Source organism: Vigna unguiculata, chromosome 1 (assembly GCF_037176805.1).
Source record: "Vigna unguiculata cultivar grain cowpea cultivar isolate G323 ecotype 2 chromosome 1, ASM3717680v1, whole genome shotgun sequence".
Classification (NCBI taxonomy): domain Eukaryota; kingdom Viridiplantae; phylum Streptophyta; class Magnoliopsida; order Fabales; family Fabaceae; genus Vigna; species Vigna unguiculata.
Window position 1 is genome coordinate 4,835,399 of NC_140792.1, and position 20,997 is coordinate 4,856,395.

Below are 20,997 nucleotides of genomic sequence, written 5' to 3' on the forward strand. Positions count from 1 at the left end.
TCAAGGCCATACAACTTATAACCTTTGACCCCAGTAGGATAACCAATAAAAATAGTAGGTTCAACCCTAGGACTAAACTTCTGTCTTTCATGTTTCTGGGTAGTAGCATAACATAAAGACCCAAAAATCTTAAAGTTGGAATAGTCAGGAGCAATATTGTAAAGAATTTGATAAGGGCTGCAATTATTTAAAACAAGAGATGGTATCCTATTGATGATATATGTAGCAGTTAAAATGCAGTCACCCCAAAAGACAATAGGAACATTAGACTGAAATAACAAAGATCTAGCCACATTTAACAAATGTTGATGTTTTCTTTCTACAATAGAATTTTGTTCTGGTGTATAAGGACATGAGAATTGATGCAAAGTTCCTTCAGAGGCGAGAAAATCAGTTAGCAAAAATTCCTTTGCATTATCACTTCTTAAGCATTTTATGGATTTCTTAAACTGAGTTTTAACAAATTGGAATTTTTTTTTAATATAAACAAAGGCTTGTTGCTTAGATTGTAGTAAAAAAATCCAAGTAAAACGGCTATGATCATCAACTATTGAAAGAAAAAAACGATGATTGCCATAAGTAGGGGTATGAAAGGGTCCCCAAATGTCACAATGGATTAAATCAAAACAGGCATCAGAGAAGTGATTATGACAAGTAAAGGGAAGACATTTTTGCTTAGCTAAGGGACATACACTGCAAGTTTTACAAGAAAAAATACTAGGCAAATGCAGATTTTTATAACCATGAATCAATCTAAGAATGTCATCAGATAAGTGGCCTAATCTATAGTGCCATTTCAAAGTATTCGTATACGTATGCATATTGTCAACAAGATTAATAGAAGAAGGCAACAAAGTGCTACAAAGTTTATTGAAGGTATTTTGAAAAATATAGAGGCCATCCAGGATGTTACCCTTGCCAATCACCTTCGATGCCTGGGGATCCTGTATGGCAAAAGAACAATTGTCAAATAAAATCTTGTTTTGTGTAAATTGAGTGAGAGAACTTACAAAGATAAGGTTGACTTTAAAATCTGGTATGAATAAAACTCTATGAAGAATGATATGATCATTTAACTTAACCGTGCCAATGGCTTTAACAGGAACAACATTCCCAGTAGGAAGATATACAGATTGATTTTCTAAAGTACTAAAGCAAATAAAATTATCCAAAGAACATGTAATGTGGGTAGTCGCTCCTGAATCAAGAATCCAGACAGAGGAATTTCCTTTATTTGGATATGTGGTGAAAGCTAAATTTTTAAAAAAGGAGAAACTATACATACCGTCTTTAGGTGAATTAGAAGGATGTGGTTGCTGGGAAGAACCAACAGGTGCTACCGATTCTGAAGAAGAATTAGGAGTTGATCATATTGAGCCTTAGTAAGCTGCATTGGGGTCACTCCTTTGTTGAGATCCGTGACTTGGTGAACATCAGAATTGGGTTTCTTGTATCCGGCTGGATATCCATGTTTCTTGTAGCACTTGTTTTCAGTATGACCAAGAATCTTACAGTAACTACATCTTGGTCGCTCTTTCTTTGTGGAACTAGATTGTTGTGGTTTGTTTTGGGATTGAGGAATAGCAAAAGCAATTTGTGAAGATTGTTGTGTTAGAACACCAACCTCTTGTCGTTTTTCTTCTTTAACCAAAAGAGAAAACACACGGCTAATGGAAGGAATAGGATCCATTAGAAGAATTTAAGCGCTGATTTGGGAAAAATTGTGATTTAGGCCCATTAAAAAGGACATGACATGCTCAAACTGCAGATAATCGATCAAGGGTTTAACGCCACCGCAAATGCAGGAAGGAGATGGTTGAAAATCACCCAATTCTTCCCAGAGACTTTTGATCATGGCAAAGTATTGACTTATAGACATTGAGCCTTGTTGGCAAGAGAAAATCGCTTTCTTCAACTGGAAAACCCTAGGACCATTGTTTTGCCTATATCGAGAATTTAAATCTTCCCATAAGATGGCAGCGGTAGAAGAGTAGATGATGTTGGTTGCGATTTCTTTCATTACTGAATTAAGAAGCCAAGAACGCACTATGCTATCATTTCTTTTCCACAAAGAAAAGTGGGTTAGGTCGGTGGGTTCGGGAAGGGATCCATCAACGAAACCCATTTTGTTTTTCGATTCAAGAGCAATGGTGACTGTGCGCCTCCAAGAACCAAAGTTGTCACCATTTAGAGGCGTAGAAACAAGACTCTGGCTTGGATGATCACCATGATGAAGGAAGAGAGGATCATGGGGATCCAAGACTGGGACAGCGGTAGGAGGATTGACGACGACAGGAGAAGCCAAGAAGAACACAGGGAAAGAAAAGAAAAAAAAACTAGATGCGGAAGGTAGGGTTGCAAACTGATACCATATTAGATCAGAGAAACAGAAAAGCATAGGAAAGAAAGAAAAATGTATTGATTGAAAAACTGACGAGAAAACTCTACAAAAAGAGTTTAAATATTTCTAGAATACAAGGTAACTAAAAGCAAGGGTAGAAAGGTAAAACTTACGTGTTATGGTGTTTTCATTTTCAGATTTCATTTTTCGATTTTTCTTTGCTTTGCTCATTTATGAGCGCATTTTTTTCTTTATTTAATTTATAGTTTTAGGTATTTAATTGAATTTGTGTGTTTAATTAGTGATTTAATTGACAATTCTAATAATTGGATCCATTGAGTTTATTGGACAACAATAGCTTAAAAAATGTTTTTTAGTTGGATAAATTATACTTGAATGTTCTAACGTTTATGTTTGGTGATGCAGCTGAAGTTAAATTGAATTAGTAAAGGTGTGGAATTAGATTGTTTCAACTTACAAAATAAAGTCAAAATTAGTAAATTTTGAAAACAATTAAATTGGGAGCTAAATGCACCCCCTAATTTACTGATACACTCACCTTCTCAAATGACCCATGCAAAATTTGTCCTACACTCCCTATTTTTACTAACTTTTACCCTTCCTTCCACTCAAAATTCAACCCCATTCGGATGCTGACATGTGGCAATCCTCACTCTGACAATCTCTCAAATCAGAGATTGCCAAGTGTCCAACATCATAATACTCAAATATTTATGCCCTCATTTAATGTTTAATTTTGGAGATTTAATTGAATTTTGTTCTTAAAAGATTGATTTAATTGAAATTTCTTATCATTGGGTTTATTGAGCATGAGATGCAAAAATATGTTAAAAATAGTTTTTTAGTTGTATAATTGTTTTTTGTATATTATTGGAGGTGTGTTAGTGCAGTTGCAACTAAGTTGAGCTCATGGAGGTGTGGAAATAAATTGATTAAAATTTCATGACACCTTAAGGATAAATCCAGAAATAGGAAATTATCAAAAAATAAAAAATGCAAGTCAAGCTTACATGAAGAAGGCAAGAAAAACATGAAAAATGGAAGAAGTTTGACTACGCCAAGAAGAGGGAATGAGCAACAAAAATTGGACCTTGCGATTTCTCTATCTTTTGTTAGAAAATAGGCTTTAATAATTCACAAATATTGATGATAAAATATAATATGGGAAAATATATATATTTAGATATTTTATTTTATATTTTTAAATAATTATCTTATTTAATTATATCATAAAATATCAAAAGATAATAACTACCAAATCTTTTTAAATATGACAAGATCTTCTTAAATCTTTTTAGATATCAACAACAAACAGATATTTCTTGAAGATATTGGATTATTTGAAAGATAATTGGAGGAGATTACAAATTGCTGATTTGGAAAATTAATGCAAATATTAGTTGGTGACAATTTATCATATATCTTTAAGTAATTAATTAATTTAATTATATCAGATATTGATATTATCAACCAACTATATTTGTCAAATAATTTTAAAACTAGCTATATCTCCCCAAATATTTGTAGATATTCATAACAACTATAAAGATAAATTATATTTATGATTATTTTAAAGATATTTGAGAGATTTTAGCAACAGAAAAGCCCAGTCCAAGTCATATATAAAGAGACCTAGGGGGAAGCAGAGAAAAAAGGAAGCTGGGCACTTCGAAATTTAGGAATCCTTTAGGGGGCCTAATTGCATCCTCCATCTCTACTTTCTTCTTTTGTTTTTATTTTATTTTGTATTTCATGGAGGGTTAAGCTTCTCGGGTTGGTTCCATTGTCATTTCATTATGAATTTTGAAGTTAGAATGAATAAATTTGTTTGTTTTTTTATTCTTGTTGTGATTTATTTTCATCTATGTCTTTTGCCTTTTAATCAAGTAAAAGTAATAATTTTTACATTGTAGCTAATTAGTAAGATGTTTTAATCTATATACATGTTAATCATATGAGTTCAAGGGTTTTTAATTTTAATTGAGAATGTACTTTGATTAAATTTATAAACTTTCATGTGATTGATTGGGTTTTTGCCAATGATCGAGAATGTACTTTGATTAGAGATGAAAACTTTAACTAGAATTAATCAAAACTGTACTTTGGTTAATTAGCTTTTTGCTTGATTTTAGAGGTAAAAGAATGGACACGATTAAGGATAGTAATATTTAATTGAGAATCTACTTTTGTTAAATTTACTATGATTAATCTACAAAGTTCTTACTTTTGATTGACAATTTACTTTGGTTAATATTTAGAACGCCAACAAAAATTATTTGAGAATTTACATTGATTAATTTGAAAATCTACAACAATAATTAATTGAGCAATAATCTTTAGATAACCAATGATGAATCTATTTTGAAACAGCAGTGGAATCAATCTATTTTCTTTATCATTGTTTTTTTTATATCTTTTTATCTTTATCTTCTTCTATTATTTTCCCCAATTTTATTTGACTAACTCTTTTATATAGTTTTTATAAGAACTAATTTGGTATAAGTCAATATGGTGTTCGTTGGGAGACGACTAAGGGTTGAATTTATCTATACTAATATTTTGGCTACTTTCTTAACAATACTGAAGTTGTTATAAATAAGTAGTATTAATTTGATTGTTTCACGACAATGTTATCAACTCTCCCAGTCCATCCATTAATAACACAATTTTCCTATAGGATGATCCATTGGTTCCTACAACTTCTTGTTGTGGTGCATGTTGTCGTGTCTAATTAACCTACTTATTATCAGCTGTAGAAGTAGGTGTGAAAATTTGATGCTGATAATCATATGGATCATATGGTTGTTGCGGATAGTAATCATAGTTCATTTGAAAATCACACGGTTGATTATTTTCATATTAAAAACTATTTTGCATTTTTGAAAAAGGTTTTCTGAAAAGAAATAAGTTGAAAGCTTGTTGAGTAGACTTCCAGGAAAGAGAGGTCCATATCTGTGGACAACTTAAGTACCTTATCTTTCCTTAGCCAAAACCTTCCCCAACTAGTTTCACAAATTTCCCAACAAAATTCCTCAAACAAAAATTATGCTTAAAAAAGTTAAAATAACAAAAGAAAGAAGATAAATGTCAGAAAAAAATAAAGGAGAAAATGTTAGTGATAAACAAAAATAAAAATAATAAAAAATAAAATAAAATAAGAACTAAAATGATAAAAATTCTAATCGTGTTCCCCGAGTCTAGATCGTGCCTCACCACCATGACGTTGTAAACACCACGAGGATGCCATCCTCACCGCAAAAACAATGCCTTCACCACAAACGTTGATCTGCATCAAACCAATCAAAGTTGCACTTTGTTCACGTACTTGCAACCCATGGTGGAGCAAGAAACACTTATGGGGGTGAGAGCGCTCTGACACATGTCAATCCCTCCCTCACTGGACAATCAAAAGGTCAAATATCTAAAGTCTGGTCAAAGTTGGTAAAAAATTGCAAGTATGGTCAAAGTCTGGTAAAAAAGAGGTCTTAAATGGAATTATTCATCTTTTTGAATTTCTCTGCAAATCAAGATCGCAAGGGCTGGATTAGATTTTTGGGCAAAATTTAATTGTTGCTAATTATTTAGATATTTTTAGATAATTAATCAGATAATATCAACTGAGAATATCTTCCAAATATTTTTAAAATTGATAAAATCTGTTAATTATTTGGAAGATGTTGCATCAGCAGATGAAAGATTAACAATAGAAAAGTCTAGTCCAAGTCCTATATAAAGAGATCAATGGGACGAAAAAAAGGTGTAGCTTGAAACTTCGGAGTTTAGGAACCCTTTAGGGGGCCTAATTCTATTCTCTCTCCCCCTTCTTCTTTTATTTGTATTTTGATTTCATGGAGTGTTAAGCTTCAAATGTTGGTTTCCCTGTAATTGCATTATGAATTCTAAGGTTAGAATGCAATAATTGGTTTGTTCATTTGATTATTGTTGTGATTTATATTTTTCTATGTCTATTATATCTGAATCAAGTAAAAGCAATGACTTTTACATTGTAGCAAGTTAGCATTGTGTTAAATCTACATAACATATCAATCATATGAATTCAAGGGTTTTTAATTTTAATTGAGAATGTCCTTTGATTAAATTTAGAAACTTTCATGTGATTGAATGAGTTTTTGCCAATGATTGAGAATGTACTTTGATTAGGGATGACAACTTTAACTATAATTAATTAAGAATGTACTTTTATTAATTAGTTTTTTTCTTGATATTAAAGGTAAAAGAATAGACATGATTATGCATAATAATATTTAATTGAGAATGTACTTTGGTTAAAGTTACTATGATTAGTCTACAAAGTTCTTACTTTTAATTGAGAATGTACTTTGGTTAATAGTGAGAATGCCAAAAAATTAATTGAGAATTTACATTTATTAATTTGTAAATCTACAACAACAATTAATTGAACAATAATTTTTATATAATCGATGATGAATCTATTTTGAAAAAGTAGTGGAATCAATATATTTTCTGTATCATTGTTTTTATATCTTTTTAACTTTATATTCTTCTAATATGTTTTCCAATATTATTTAACTAACCCCTTTTGTATAATTTTACAGGAACTAATTTGTCAAAAATCAATTCCGTGTTCGTTGGGAGATGACTTGGGGTTGACTTTATCCATTCTAATCTTTTGACTACTTTCTTAATAATACTGAAGTTGTTACAGATAAATAGTATTAATTTGAATGTTTCATGACATTGTTATCACTCACACGTGTGGTATTGAAGGCAAAATATTTCATCTTTGGCAAAAAAAAGCCAAAAGCTTTTGTCTTGGCAGAGAAAACATATTTGAAAACGGTAAAAAGCAGGGCATAATCTCCTTCATCTACTCCACGACATTTAGTGGTTTTAGAGTGTGCTTGTGTGTTCGTTCAATTCATCTTCTCCTTCTCCTTCTTCCATTAGTGGTTCATCTACTGTCTTTATCTTCGTTCATAAATTGGTAAGGCATTCGTGCGTTTCTCGTTCGAATTTTTGTGGGTGTGTTGTGCGTGCATTGTATCGTTCGATTCACATATGACGATTTCATGGCTAATTGTGATTGTGGTTTCCCTTTCGTTCTTTTGGATGCGAAATAAATGCCACAACAGTTGTCAAACATATGTGAGAACCTGAGAACCCTAGTGCAACTATGTGGAGAGCTGCAAAGGACCTTTTGAAAGGGATTTTTAAAACTTTGAAAATTACACAAACCATCTTAGATGTACATCAAATAGACTATAGTAATTACTTCGAAGTTGTTATGAACCCAAGGTAATGAATTGTCTTCACTGGTATCCCAAAAAATGCCACATCAGTTGTCGAGAATATATAGGAAGCCTAGTGAATATGTGAATGGATACTAGACAGATGCAACATCTAAAGGCAAAATGTTCTTGAAGATTATGGACCTTCAGTGGATTACTGATTACAAACAATTTATTGCTTTACGTGGGAAGCATAAACAATTTATGTGGAGAGTTGCGCTACACATCTTGAATAATACAGTCGCACATTACACAACATACAACTACTTCTACAACTACACATTAAGAATTTTCTACGTGGACAACAATTTGACAAATGTAATCACAAATGAATAAACCAAAATATACATGTATTACTATGTTATACGAAAATATGGTTAATACAAAAGTTTTTTAGTCATACAACAACTCTAACAATTACTATCAATCTATACATGTACTGAAGTTTACAACAATCATAAACCTATCAAACTAATTTGGGTTCCTTTTCTTCCCATATCTAGCAAATAGATTTCTTATCCCATGACTCTTGAACCACATTCGAGGTTGTGCCTTCATATAGTCATACATATTGCTATGTTGTCTAGCGTCGTCATCTTCAATTGTCGTACCATCATCACAAAAATTGTTGTATTTTGTTGCAGAAGAAGAGTCATTAACCTTTGCACCGAAATCATCATCATCATCGTTTGCCTGTTGTTTTCTTCTTTCTACAAACAATTGTTCTAAATGGCACAAAGAACCTTTAAAACGACGTTTAAAAGGTCTTAATGCTCTATAACATGTTGAAGGTTTTTCTTCTCTTTAATATTTTGTTCTAATGTATTTTTGACAACATCATGACAAAGTTCTTTGTTGGACACCAAAACATCATGCAAATAACAACACAAATTATTAAGGGAAACCAAAATCAAACTTAAAGAAACCAAATCAACATTGTGAATACTAATCACATCTTTATCAAAAGCACTTTTAATAACACTATCACTCACTTTGACGTTCATTTAATGCAACAATTGTGGAAACTTTGTCTTTGCAACATTGAACTTAGTGTGGCAAATGAGCAAATGATCAAGACCATAACAAAAACATACACAAAAACAAAAATAGTCACACATTATCCTATAAAATAAACTACAACAATAAAAATCAAAATCAATGTAAACTAATCCAGCCCAATTATATTTTCCAATACTATGTAACGAGTGCTTTTATGTTAAAGTATAACTTTGAAGGAAACAAAAAACAGTGGAGGTATGTTGTCAAAAATCTTGGTCTACCAAAACTTGAAAAACTTGTTGAAAAAATCTATCGTAGGTTCCTATTTAATTTGACGTAAGTTCCTAGTTGTGCATGACAACAACAACCACTTCATTTTTGGTAATGAATAATCCAATCCAAGTAAGTGGTGATTTTATTTTACAGTTGAACTATGATGAGAACCAAAAACAATAGAGATCTATTGTGGAAAAGGTATGCCAACCAAAAATTTAAAAATAACAAAAAATAATCATCAACACATAAAAATCAGCCAGACACACTATCAAATTAACCAAAACATGCATACGCACACCACATTTGTATACCAACCCATAATCAGCCACAACAATGAAACAAAAACCACACAATCACCCACAAAATAATTGCCCACACATCGAACGATACAACCCATATACAACTTACTTGTTAAAAAACTAATGACAAACGCGCGAATGCCTTTGGATATCTCAACAAAGATGAACAACAGAATGGAAGAAAGGATGAACAAACAAGCACACTCACAAAACCACTAATTTCCGTGGAGAAAACAAACCAGATGCCATGTTTTTCTTTTCGTTCAAATCAGTTTTCTCAGCCAAAGAACACAAGCATTGGGGTTCCTCCACAAACACAAAATATTTTGGCTCCAATACCACTTGTGTGACCTTTGAATAGAAAAATCAAAAAATAAAAATAAAAAATGAAAGTGAGGTGACACATCAAAAGTTTCAAAAGTAAGTCAACAAAAGGTGTTCAAATATCATTTTGGTATTAAATAAAGGTTCTATGGTGTAGTGGTTAGCACTCTGGACTTTGAATCCAGCGACCTGGGTTCGACTCCCGGTAGGACCTTTCCTTTTATCGAATGTTTCATATCTCAAGAACAAATTAGTCTACTATTTTATTTTTTTGACTGATTGAAAGTGTATTGGTTTGCAACTTTTCCATTCTAACTTTCCAGTTTCAAAAGTGAGTCAACAAAAGGTGTTCAAATATCATTTTTGTATTAAATAAAGGTTCTATGGTGTAGTGGTTAGCACTTTGGACTTTGAATCCAGTGACCTGGGTTCGACTCCCGGTAGGACCTTTCCTTTTATCGAATGTTTCATATCTCAAGAACAAATTAGTCTACTATTTTATTTTTTTGACTGATTGAAAGTGTATTGGTTTGCAGCTTTTCCATTCTAACTTTCTAGTCTATTTGATTCAATTGAAAAGAGTTTTATGCTTTTGAAAAAGTTTTAAATAGCCAATTCAACACTCCCCTTCTTGACTTAAATCACCATTTCAAACCTACAACAAATACAACTCAAATGGCCTTTACCACCGTATTTTCCATTAGTTTCACAATTTTCTTTTCCCCTTTTTACATTATCGTTCCACTTCTTGTGTCTTTGAAATTTCCTCTATGACCATGCCCATAATCATTATCACAACCATGAAAATATAAATCAAATGTTTTTGCATTCACTTCTGGGAATGAAGCAAAACCAATTGGGCGAGTTTCATGATTTTTTTATCAAAAACTCATTATTTTGTTCAGCCACAAGAAGGCATCAAATAAATTCAGAATATTTGTGAAATCCCTTTTCATGATATTATTATTGTAGGAGCAAATTAGTTGCTCAGATGCTTTATTTATTTCTTTAATGGCATTACCAAGACCCGTTGCATCTAAATATATTTCAACATTTAATTATCAATTATAAGTAATTCTTCCTCCTAATATCAAGGGTTACAAATTCAAAATTTGTAAGGTTTAACATGTTTAGAACTATCATATAAAATAATAGTCATGATAATCATCTTCATAATAAAAATAATAATAAGACAAAGATGAAGATTGATAAGTCAAACTCTTCTTATGACAAAAATAAGAATATAAGATAAAATTGTAAATGAATAAAGTATTAGAAAGAGTCTGGATTAAGACACGCTGAATATTGTCCTTAGAGAGAAAATGCTTCCACTAGTCCTCAATTGGTTAGAGCATGGTGTTCATGACGTGTTATAAAATTAAACTCATAATGGAGAGAAGAAGAAAATGAAGAAGAGAGAATGCGAGAATGAGGAGCAACTTTTCTGTGTGGCTTATTAATGATAGGAAGAGTCCAATTTATAGATACAAAATGTAACTCATAAAGGATACAAATGAATTAGTTGATATAAATATTTAAACCTCATATAAAGTAATTAATCATATAAGTAATTGTAGTAAATCAATCAATCATATCTATCATATGAGTAATTGTATCAAATCAATGAATAAAAATTAATTCATAACAAAATATAAGTTATTCTTTAGTATAAATACATTCAAACACTATAAAAATGAAAAAACAAATTTAATGAACATTAAAATGTGTTTAAGGGTACATATTTATTTATTTTAAAAATTAACTAATTTTAAAAATATTTTTTAAAGATATATATATATATATATATATATATATATATATATATATATATATATATATATATATATATATATGCTAACTTTCACGATGTGGAAAAGTACTAGTTCAAATGGTTGAGAGTACATGATTGTGTGAAAGGACTTGGGTTCGAGTCCTATGTATGCCAATTATGAGTTATTTAATTTTATTGTTTTCTTATGATAATGGACTAATTCCATAGGACTTTCGAGGAGTTACGATAAATACTTTTAATTAATTTTCATGTAATTTAATTACGGTTTTGGACATCAAATTGTACTAGAAGGATGATGAGTATTTTGTTATTTCATGTTGGATATTAAAATTAAAGGTTTTAAATTTTCCCGCGTTTTAGGGAAATGGTTTAATAATAAATGAGGCGGGATGTTACAATTGGGAGGGAGAGAGAGTGCTTAGGAGTCTAACAAGGTGTGAGTATTGAGGGGAGAAGAATTCTGAGTGTGTGGGCTGAATTGGGAGACTAATTGCAGTGGTGTGAAGTTAACCTAAGGGAGTTACATTGCCAACACCAAAATAAAGGAGATTTTAGCATTTGTCAATTAAGCAAGGAATATCCAAGTTAGGGGAGTTCCACTCTGTGTTTTTAATACTAATTAGATGATTGCATGATATGCTTGATGATCATGATGCATTGCCTGTTATTTTTGCCTGAGTTGCTTCGTATTTCTGGAAATTCCCAGAAACCGCCTGGCGGCGTCGAATGAGCCGCTAGGCGATGCATGTCCCAGAACCCATTTCTGGGTTTTTCTCTATGAACCGCCTGATGGCGGTGCGTGTTCTGCCAAGCGACGCGAACTGGCTTGGCCAGTTGTTCTCGTCTTGTTTGTGTTCTGCTAGTTTATACTACTTGAATTGGGTCCTTGAATAAAAATATAAAATCGATTATGTGCTTATGTGTTATAGGACTGAGATTGGATGTAGGCGTGATGTGCTTATGAATCTGTGAATGAATTTGGGGATTTAGGGTTCATGTCGGGGTTGGTGATGAATAAGCATGGATTGTGTAATTGATGGATGCGTTGGTGTTATGGAAATAATGGTAATATGAATAAAGTGTGAACCCTATATGATGTGTGCATTGGAAATTATATCAGTATGATGGTGGGTGCTTTAATTGGGATTGTTTGGGGTCATGACTGGTGCGGGGGAAATCTAGCAGAACCCAGATTGTCACACACCGCCTGGCGGCACCTAGACTGCCGGTAGGCGACACAGCAGGGCAGAGGACATCTTGAGTTGACTCTACAAGTTGTGTTCTGTGGGGTTCGCGGACGATTTCTGCATGAATTGGGTTAGTTGGCAAGGGTTTTATTCCCTTGAAACAAGTGAGGGAGCAATTGTTAGTGCATATATGGGTGAGTTGATGGGGATTAAATGCATGAAATAATTAAAGGATACTTAGACAGAATGTGATGAATTGTATGCTTTGAACTGTAATTATGTGTTCGCTGGAATGTTGATCTATAATTGAGATAATAGGTAGTAATTGGTAAAATAATGTAGGCATGATTTCTTGAATTATATCTAAGTATAAGTACAACTTGAATATTAAACCTAATATGGATTGTATATATTAGAAAGTAGTAGTTAGGGCACCACGTGTTGTTGATTCAATTGATTAGGGAATGGTTAATTGGGAACATGATGATAATTGAGTTGGGCATGAGTTAAAGGTGTGTATTGCATTTAGTCATAGTGTTATGTATGGAATACCATGATTGTACTATAAATGACGTATTGTGTGATTGAGGTCCCTTAAGACCTGAGGAAAATGCCAAAAAATCAGTAACAATGTGTTACTGGTATGGCGCCTGGCGGCGCAGAGCAAGCCGCCAGGCGATAGAGTTTCAAAACAATGGCAGTGGCCACTGTCTACGCGTGGCACTCGACGGCAGGGTTGGTTCCGCCAGGCGATGGTGGTGTGGCAGGACTACTGGAAGGTGCATGGCACCTGGCGGTGTGAGATGCCTGCCAGGCGGTTGGAGCCAAGTTTTGCCTAGCGACACGAAAGGTGCGCCAAGCGGTTTTGGGTGCAGAGTTTGCTCGCAAGGAGAATTTCTACACAACTTTGGATGAGTGTCATGATACGATGCTTTGGTTAGGGGCCCTGTTACGAGTGTAACTTGTATTAGGGTAACACGTGGCCATTTAAGGTTGTAGCCTGATGATTTAGGAAGCCTAGTGGAGTGTGCGAGATCGTGGCTCGTACGGCGAGGTTTCAGATGATTTCCCTCTTCAGTGCACCTGATTGAGTTTGGTAGTATAGGGACAACTACGAACATTGGTCGCGGATTGTGGCCATGGCAATTTATTCCCGCGTGTGGACTATTAGGTGGTGGCCTGTAGTCGGAGGGGCGAGTAGACACTTGTGCAACAAAGGTTGATCAGTGTACTCACTAAAGTGTGTATAATCAAGAGGCGTCTAACGTAAGGTTAGAAGTTGAGAAATTGAGGAATAGGGGATGCTAACACGAGTTATGGTTTTTAAGATGGTTAATTTATGTCATGTTGTACTTGTTTGTTTATAATTGAGCTCACCCTATCTATGTGTGTTTGGCGATGATCATGTAACTTGTTACATAGGAGCAGATGTTGATGCAAGTGAGCGTGTGGATGCATAGAGATGGAGTGGGGAACAACTATGAGAGCTTTACTAGTTCTTTTATAGAAGTTTATGAATTATTTTGTAATGGCTTTATAAACGTTTTTATCATTGTAATAATTGAACGTAGTAGTTGTGTTTTAATCTTGGCGTGTTGAGATAAAAGGTTTCAAATATTCCCACATTTTGGGAAAGTACTCAATAATAAATGAGGCTTATTATTATTTTCATTTCTTTTATTTTAAACAAGTAATTTTCGCCTAGGACGTTTTATATATATATATATATATATATATATATATATATATATATATATATATATATATATATATATATATATATATATATATATATATATATATATATATATATATATATATATATATATATATCATGAGACTAAATTGATTAAGAAAAAAATATCAATAAAATAATTTCAACTTTAGGCATAATTAACGTTTTAAAATATAAAATAAAAAATAAAAAAAAATAGTATAGAAATATATTTTAATTTTTACGACAAATTAGTAATAAATAGATAAATGATAAAATAATTTCACGATTGTTAGTTTAAGGTTGTGTTCCTTTGTGTGGATAGATTTGAGGAGAGTGTGAAGATGAATTTGTGTGGGTTTGAGGAGATAGAAATGTGTGTTCTTTTGAGTAGATTTAGAGGGTAAAGTGAGTGGATTTGGAGATGAATTTTGTAAAAGTTAGTGATAGATTTGATTGATGTAATAGATAAAAATTTGTGAAAATAGATAGTTTTTCAAATTTACCAAAATACCCTTGATGGAAAAATAGAATGGTTTTGTAATTTGGTGTTATAAAAATAATTAAAATTAAATAATATGAATTTAAAAAAATTAAAAATTAAATAAAATGTTAAAATAAATAAATATACTTTTGTATGAATAGGAATAATCACCACGCACACACACAACATTGATTACGTAACCAGTGTCACTCTCTCACAACACCAGCACCGGTGGTTACAGTACCAGTGCCACACACACACATCACCGAACCAGTTATGTAACCGGTGCACAAACACTCATAAACAAACATAGCACCAGTTATGTAACCAGTGCTCTCCCTCTCTCTCTCTCTCTCAAACACACACACGCACACACACACGCACACACACAAATTCGTGCTTCCAAATCACTGCACATTCAGTAAAATGAACATGCTATAGTCCATAAATCCATCGCTTCAAGTGACTGCAAACAGTATTATCAGTACAAGTGAACACTGCATAAAAGACAAATCAAATAGTAAAATAAATTTTTAAAAAGAAATAATATTTTATGTGACTATAAACAATTTGTTCATTAATAAGTATATATCTATTTTTAAAATATTACTTTAAGAAATAAAAGGAAAGATTCCTAGAATGTGAAAACTTATTTAAAATAAATTGATTAAAGTAATCATAACATCCGAATTTTCGTGCATAAATAAAAGTGTGCCTTTTTTTCCTCCAAAAGAGAAGAGAGTGACGGGCCGATAATTGATTACCGAACTGGGGTTCTATGGTGTAGTGGTTAGCACTCTGGACTTTGAATCCAGCGACCTGGGTTCGACTCTCGGTACGACCTTTTATTCCTTATTTTAGAAAACTCATTTTAATGAGATATTTCTTTGATAAACTTACCAATTTATTTACAATATGTAGAATATGTAGAAATTTCTTTAATAAACTCACCAATTTATTTACAATGATATGCATAATTCAATGCAGATAACTTATTTTTCTTAAAACATGTGTCTTTGTATTATATGTTTCTAAATATAGTGTTCAACAATTTCTTTTGTCTGACAAACATGAAATAAATAATAATTAAGATTTAATTATATTTTTAATCATTATAAAATGAAAAAGATTTTATATGGAATCTTATAATTAAAGAAAAGCTACAAAATTATTTATACAAAAGGATAACTTTTAATAAGATTTAATTAAGCATGAAGTCATGTTGTTGACATATTAAAAAGTACAAGATTATATAACTTTAGTATTATATTTAATATAAAATAATGAGTAATTTTTATTGTTATAATTAAAGGTATATTTATTTAAAAGTTCCTTATTATGTTCTATGAGGTTTCTTTTATGCCCTTTTGAAAAAAATTACATAAATTGATAAATTAATTTTCTTTTATAAGTCGTGCATGGGAGAACGACTTCATCAAAAGAAGTACGGTTACACACGATTTTTTCTCAAAGGTGAACTGAAATCGTACTAAGAGAAAATGAATTTTTTTTAACTTAAAAGTTGTGCACATGAAAGACAAGTTAAGTTCAACTATGTTTAGGGATGACAATGTAGACTTGGTTTAGCGAGTCGATCTACAGGCCCGCAAAAAAAGAGTGGGGCAGACCGAGATATTGAGTTCGTTGGCCTACACAAAAAAAAATGTACTTGTGTATATTGGTTACTTTCCTTCTTATATGAACGTTTCAAATTCTTATATGAATGAAAAAGATAAATATTATTTATTTTTGAATGTGCTAAAATTTAAAGAATACATCTTGTATGCCAAAGTACAAATATAAATATGATGAAAATGTTAAATAATCAATTTATCATCTAACTCTCCAAAATCTTTCTTTATTTTTATGAACTTGTTAAAGTTTTCCAAATTGTTAAATATTAAAAATTTTATCATAAAAATTAAAAAAAAAATAGACCAGCCCGCAGGCCTACATACTCGCACTTATGTGGACGGGCCAAATGTGGGATGAGCCATCCCGACCCACATTTTGTGGGCCAAGTGCAAGCCATCCGCATTGCTACCTCTAACTATGTTCATACGGAGGTCATGCTCTTGAATAGCAGCTTCATGTTGTGTCCTTGCACGAGGTTGGTGGAAATATGGAGAAGTTGTATCCTAGAAGCACGACTCTCAATTTGATATGATGAATAGGAAACATACAAAGTGAAGATAATTTCAATACAAATGTAGTAATATGGAAGTCATGTTGGGAGTTCATAATTTTCAATTTTTTCAAGAAAGTAAAAATCGTGTCGCCAGAGCACGATTTTAGATAATGAAGAAGGGTGCTGACCATTCCTTTTACTTCTTTAGTTTTATTCATTTATGTTACTTTAGCTCCTCAAATGTTTCACTTCACTAAAAGTTTATTTTATTTCCCTATAAAGTTTATTAATAGGTCTCCCTGAGTTGATTTTTCTTTTTTTCATTTTTTAATTATCGAAGTTCGATGTTTACTTTGCAACTTTTTGATGGAAAGCTACAATTTGGACCACGAAAAGTTATATTGGTTCCGATTGTCGTTTCTCTTTCAATTATTCTCTTGTTTTCTCTCAACTATTTTGTATTCGAAAGAATAAGGAAAACTCACAAGATTCGTCTTCTAAGAGAAAACTGTAAGCAATTTTAAACTAGTTCCATGATTTATTATAGGTTTAGTCGTTATATTATACCATTCAATTATTATCACTTCATATATTTTACTACTTTTTACATATTCTCTATTATCAAACTTTTTAATTTCCACACATATGATTAATAGGTTAAATTTCTAATAGATTGGAAAAAAATAAAACACTTTAATTTATCATGACTTATTATCACCATCATGTTAGAAATTTAACATAATAATGAACTAGATAAAAGTTGATGAAATGTGCAAAAATGAAACATGCGAACACCTACAACATTGTGATTATTGTTGTTAAAAAGTGAAATATGCACGACTATAGGTGCTATTATAGGCCTCTTTAACTTGATGCTGTTGTTGGGGATGAAAGAGCCATGATGCAGTTACTCTAATTCAGTTTGCTCAACAATTTCTCCATTTCAAATATAAACTAAAGTCGTGCTCTAGGCGCATGACTTCTAATTTCTTGAAAAAATTGAAAATCACAAACTTTTAACACGATTTCCATACGATCACATTTGTGCTGAAATCCTCTTGGCTTTGTACGGTTTTCTTTCATCAGATCAAATTGAAAGTCATGTTTCCTTGACACGACTTCTTCTTCTCCATATTTCCTTCAAACTCGTGTTATAAGGCACAACTTCTAATTTTATATATTAAATTGAGAGTTGTTATTTAGCAACGTGACTTCCATTTGAAAATAGTTGAATTGAACTTGCTTTCTATGCATGACTTTAGTTCACTAGTGCATAGAAGGGTTTTGACATCGGTTATTTTGAGAATTCTAGTTTTTTAATCGAAGTATATTTAGGCGAGGTAAAAAGGTAGGGCTTTAGGCTTCGATTCATAACTAAAATCTATTCTTCACTTTATGCCTTGGTTCTTTCTTGAACTGAAGCCTATTCCTTTTTTCTTTTTTAAATTACTGTTTCAATTTCTTCCCATAATTTAACCAACTCAGAAAGAATCATAAAATCTGAACAAACCTTAAAAGCACCAAGTGAGGTAATGCATATAGTGTGAAGAACCTGAACAAAAAGTTCTTGCATTAGGAAGAAAGGACTACGAAACAAGAAAAAAATGCAAGGCGAGAAAATGAACATCTTGCTTCTTTCGAAATGGGAAGGAAAGGAAGGTTCATAGTGGCAACGCAATGACACAATTCGTGTTGAAAATGAGGAAGGGAACGAAGCGGTGGAGGTCCACATTTAGCAAAAAGGAAGGGAAGGGAAAGGAGGAGAGTGAAGGAGTGACAACGAAAACGACAATGGGGTTCGCATTTGGTGACAAGGAAGAGAGGAGAGTGGAGGAAGGTGACTATTACAATAGAGGTGTGATCAAATGGAAGATACAAAGAGTACTAGCAGCACAATTGAAACGCTTTGGTAAGGATGTAAAATTTGTGAAATTTTAACCCTAGCAGACGAATAGGCTTCAATTATGTAAAAAACTAAAGCCTATAGTGGTGCAAATATTTTCAAAACTATAGGCTTCAGTTCTTTAAAGAATTGAAGCCTATACTAGCATAGGCTTCAGCTATTTAAAGAACTGAAGTATGTACTCATATAGGTTTGAGTTATTTTACAATAAAGCATATACTAGTATAGACTTCAGTTATTTTATAAATAAAGCCTATAGTTGTGCAAAAAATTTCAAAAATGCCACAATGTTTTGAAAGACTTCATTTTTTTCTTGAAACCAAATCCTATTGTAGTTGTGCAAAAATTTTCAAAAATGTCACCGTTTTCTGAAAGATTTTATTTGGGTTAATTACGTTTTTTGCCCCTGTACTATTATCATATTTTAGAAATGGTCCCTCCTGGAAACCGTAAACCATTTTGGTCCTCATGGTTTCAGTCCCTATTTTTTAACGACCTTAACTTTATGACTTCGTGACAAACGACGTTCCAGGTAGGCTCGTAATCTGGCGACAAGTGTACTGACAATGATGACACGTGTTAAATTCATTTATTTTATTGATTATTTATTTAATTTATTTAATGTTAAAAATTAAATTTAACATGTGTTTTAAACTTATAAGGGTTTTAAACACAAATTCGAGAAAGTGGTGTTTTGAATTTCGTTCCTTTGTGTGGTGAAAACGAAAGATGAAGGCCAAAGACGAGAATGAAACGCAAAACCGAACTCTGCATTTGTGTTGTTTGCGTAGTGAAGAGCGTGTGATTGTCGTCGTGGCTGTGGTTAAAAGAGCAATATTGCAAGGAAATAGAGGTAAGGGTTTTCGTTCATTGTATTAATTTGATTTTAGGTTTTGATGGAGTTTATTTGAGGGAACATTAATTTTGTGTTTCTGTTTTCTATATTAGTGTTTTTAGGATTTATTGTTGGTTTTTATGGGTTTAGGGTTCTGTGTTCATTGTTGCACAAATGGGTTTCTCAATCGTGTTTTATCACATGGGCAAGTTTGAAAGATTTAGGGGAAGGGTCTTGTGTTATGAAGATGGAGAAAAGCATGTTATGCGAGGAGTGGATCCAGATATATGGTCCTACTTCGAAGCATTGGGTATCGTGAAGAAGGATTTTAAGTATGATGGACAAATGTATATACGGTGGAAGTCTAAGAAAGGGAGAATGGATATATATTTAAGGCTATGAAGGTAAGCGTGCTTTGCAGTTGGCAAAATACACGGAAAACAAAAAAGAAAAGGTTGAGATATATGTGGATCATTTGGTTAGTTCTACTCAAGTCATTGAACTTGTTGAAGGAGTAAAGGAGTGGGGAAATGAAGAAGGCGGTAATGGTGATGTTAATGAGGGAAATAAAGAAGGGGACAATGTTGGTGTTAATGTTGATGGGGCAAATGAAGAAGACGGGGTGAAGAAGATAGGGGTGGCGATTTTGCTGTAAAGGGAGGAATACAACAAGAGTGGGATGGTGATGTTGTTGATCGAGTGGAAAATGCAGAAGAGGTTGTAAGACCCGTGGAATTAAATTAATTAAATAAATAATTAATTAATAAATGCGGGTATTGGGAGCCTTTATGATATTAAATATTGATTGATGTGACGTGGAAAAATATTAGTTCAAGTGGTAAAGAGTACTAGATTGTGTGAAAGGACTTGAGTTTAAGTCCTAGGTATGCCAATTGTGTGTTATTTAATTATTATTGTTTTTAATATTATGATTGATCATGTTGAATGATGAGATAACTATAGAATTATATTAATCATCACGAAACATGAATTGGTTAAATGGTTGTGCATCGATTTGGCATTGGCATGGTTGTGGGTTCAAGTTTTGGAGAATCCAAATTAAAATTTATTTTTGCTAAATTTAGTTTTGGCTTGAATGTGAAAAGTTGAAGGAAACCCTAACTGAATGGACAGTCCATAATGCACCCATGAATGACAATAAACACCAACATTAAACCATTTTCGTTTTTATGCCATTAACCCACATTAATACCCAATTAAAAGGCAAATTAGAGGTAAGAGAGAAGGTTTTGGTGGGCTGCTATTGTGCTTGCAGAAGAGAGAACGAAATTAGAGAGTGGTAGTGAGGATTGAAGGAAGGAAAAATCTATTTTGCGGATAAGGTCAAAGGAGGATCATTGGTGATCAAGAGGGAATTTACAACAACTCCAATTTAGGCTAAGAAAACCAGGTTAGGGGATTTT

The 20,997-nt window shown here is 32.4% G+C and overlaps 3 non-coding genes across 3 annotated transcripts; all 3 read left to right on the forward strand.

Annotated features, from left to right (window-relative positions):
* Nucleotides 1-9,672: 9,672 nt before the first annotated feature.
* On the forward strand, nucleotides 9,673-9,744 carry TRNAQ-UUG (transfer RNA glutamine (anticodon UUG)). Its single transcript has one exon. It is a non-coding gene; the product is annotated as a tRNA-Gln (tRNA).
* A 163-nt stretch (nucleotides 9,745-9,907) lies between these two features.
* On the forward strand, nucleotides 9,908-9,979 carry TRNAQ-UUG (transfer RNA glutamine (anticodon UUG)). The gene has a single exon. It is a non-coding gene; the product is annotated as a tRNA-Gln (tRNA).
* Nucleotides 9,980-15,479: 5,500 nt separating this feature from the next.
* TRNAQ-UUG (transfer RNA glutamine (anticodon UUG)) lies at nucleotides 15,480-15,551 on the forward strand. The gene has a single exon. It is a non-coding gene; the product is annotated as a tRNA-Gln (tRNA).
* Nucleotides 15,552-20,997: the final 5,446 nt, after the last annotated feature.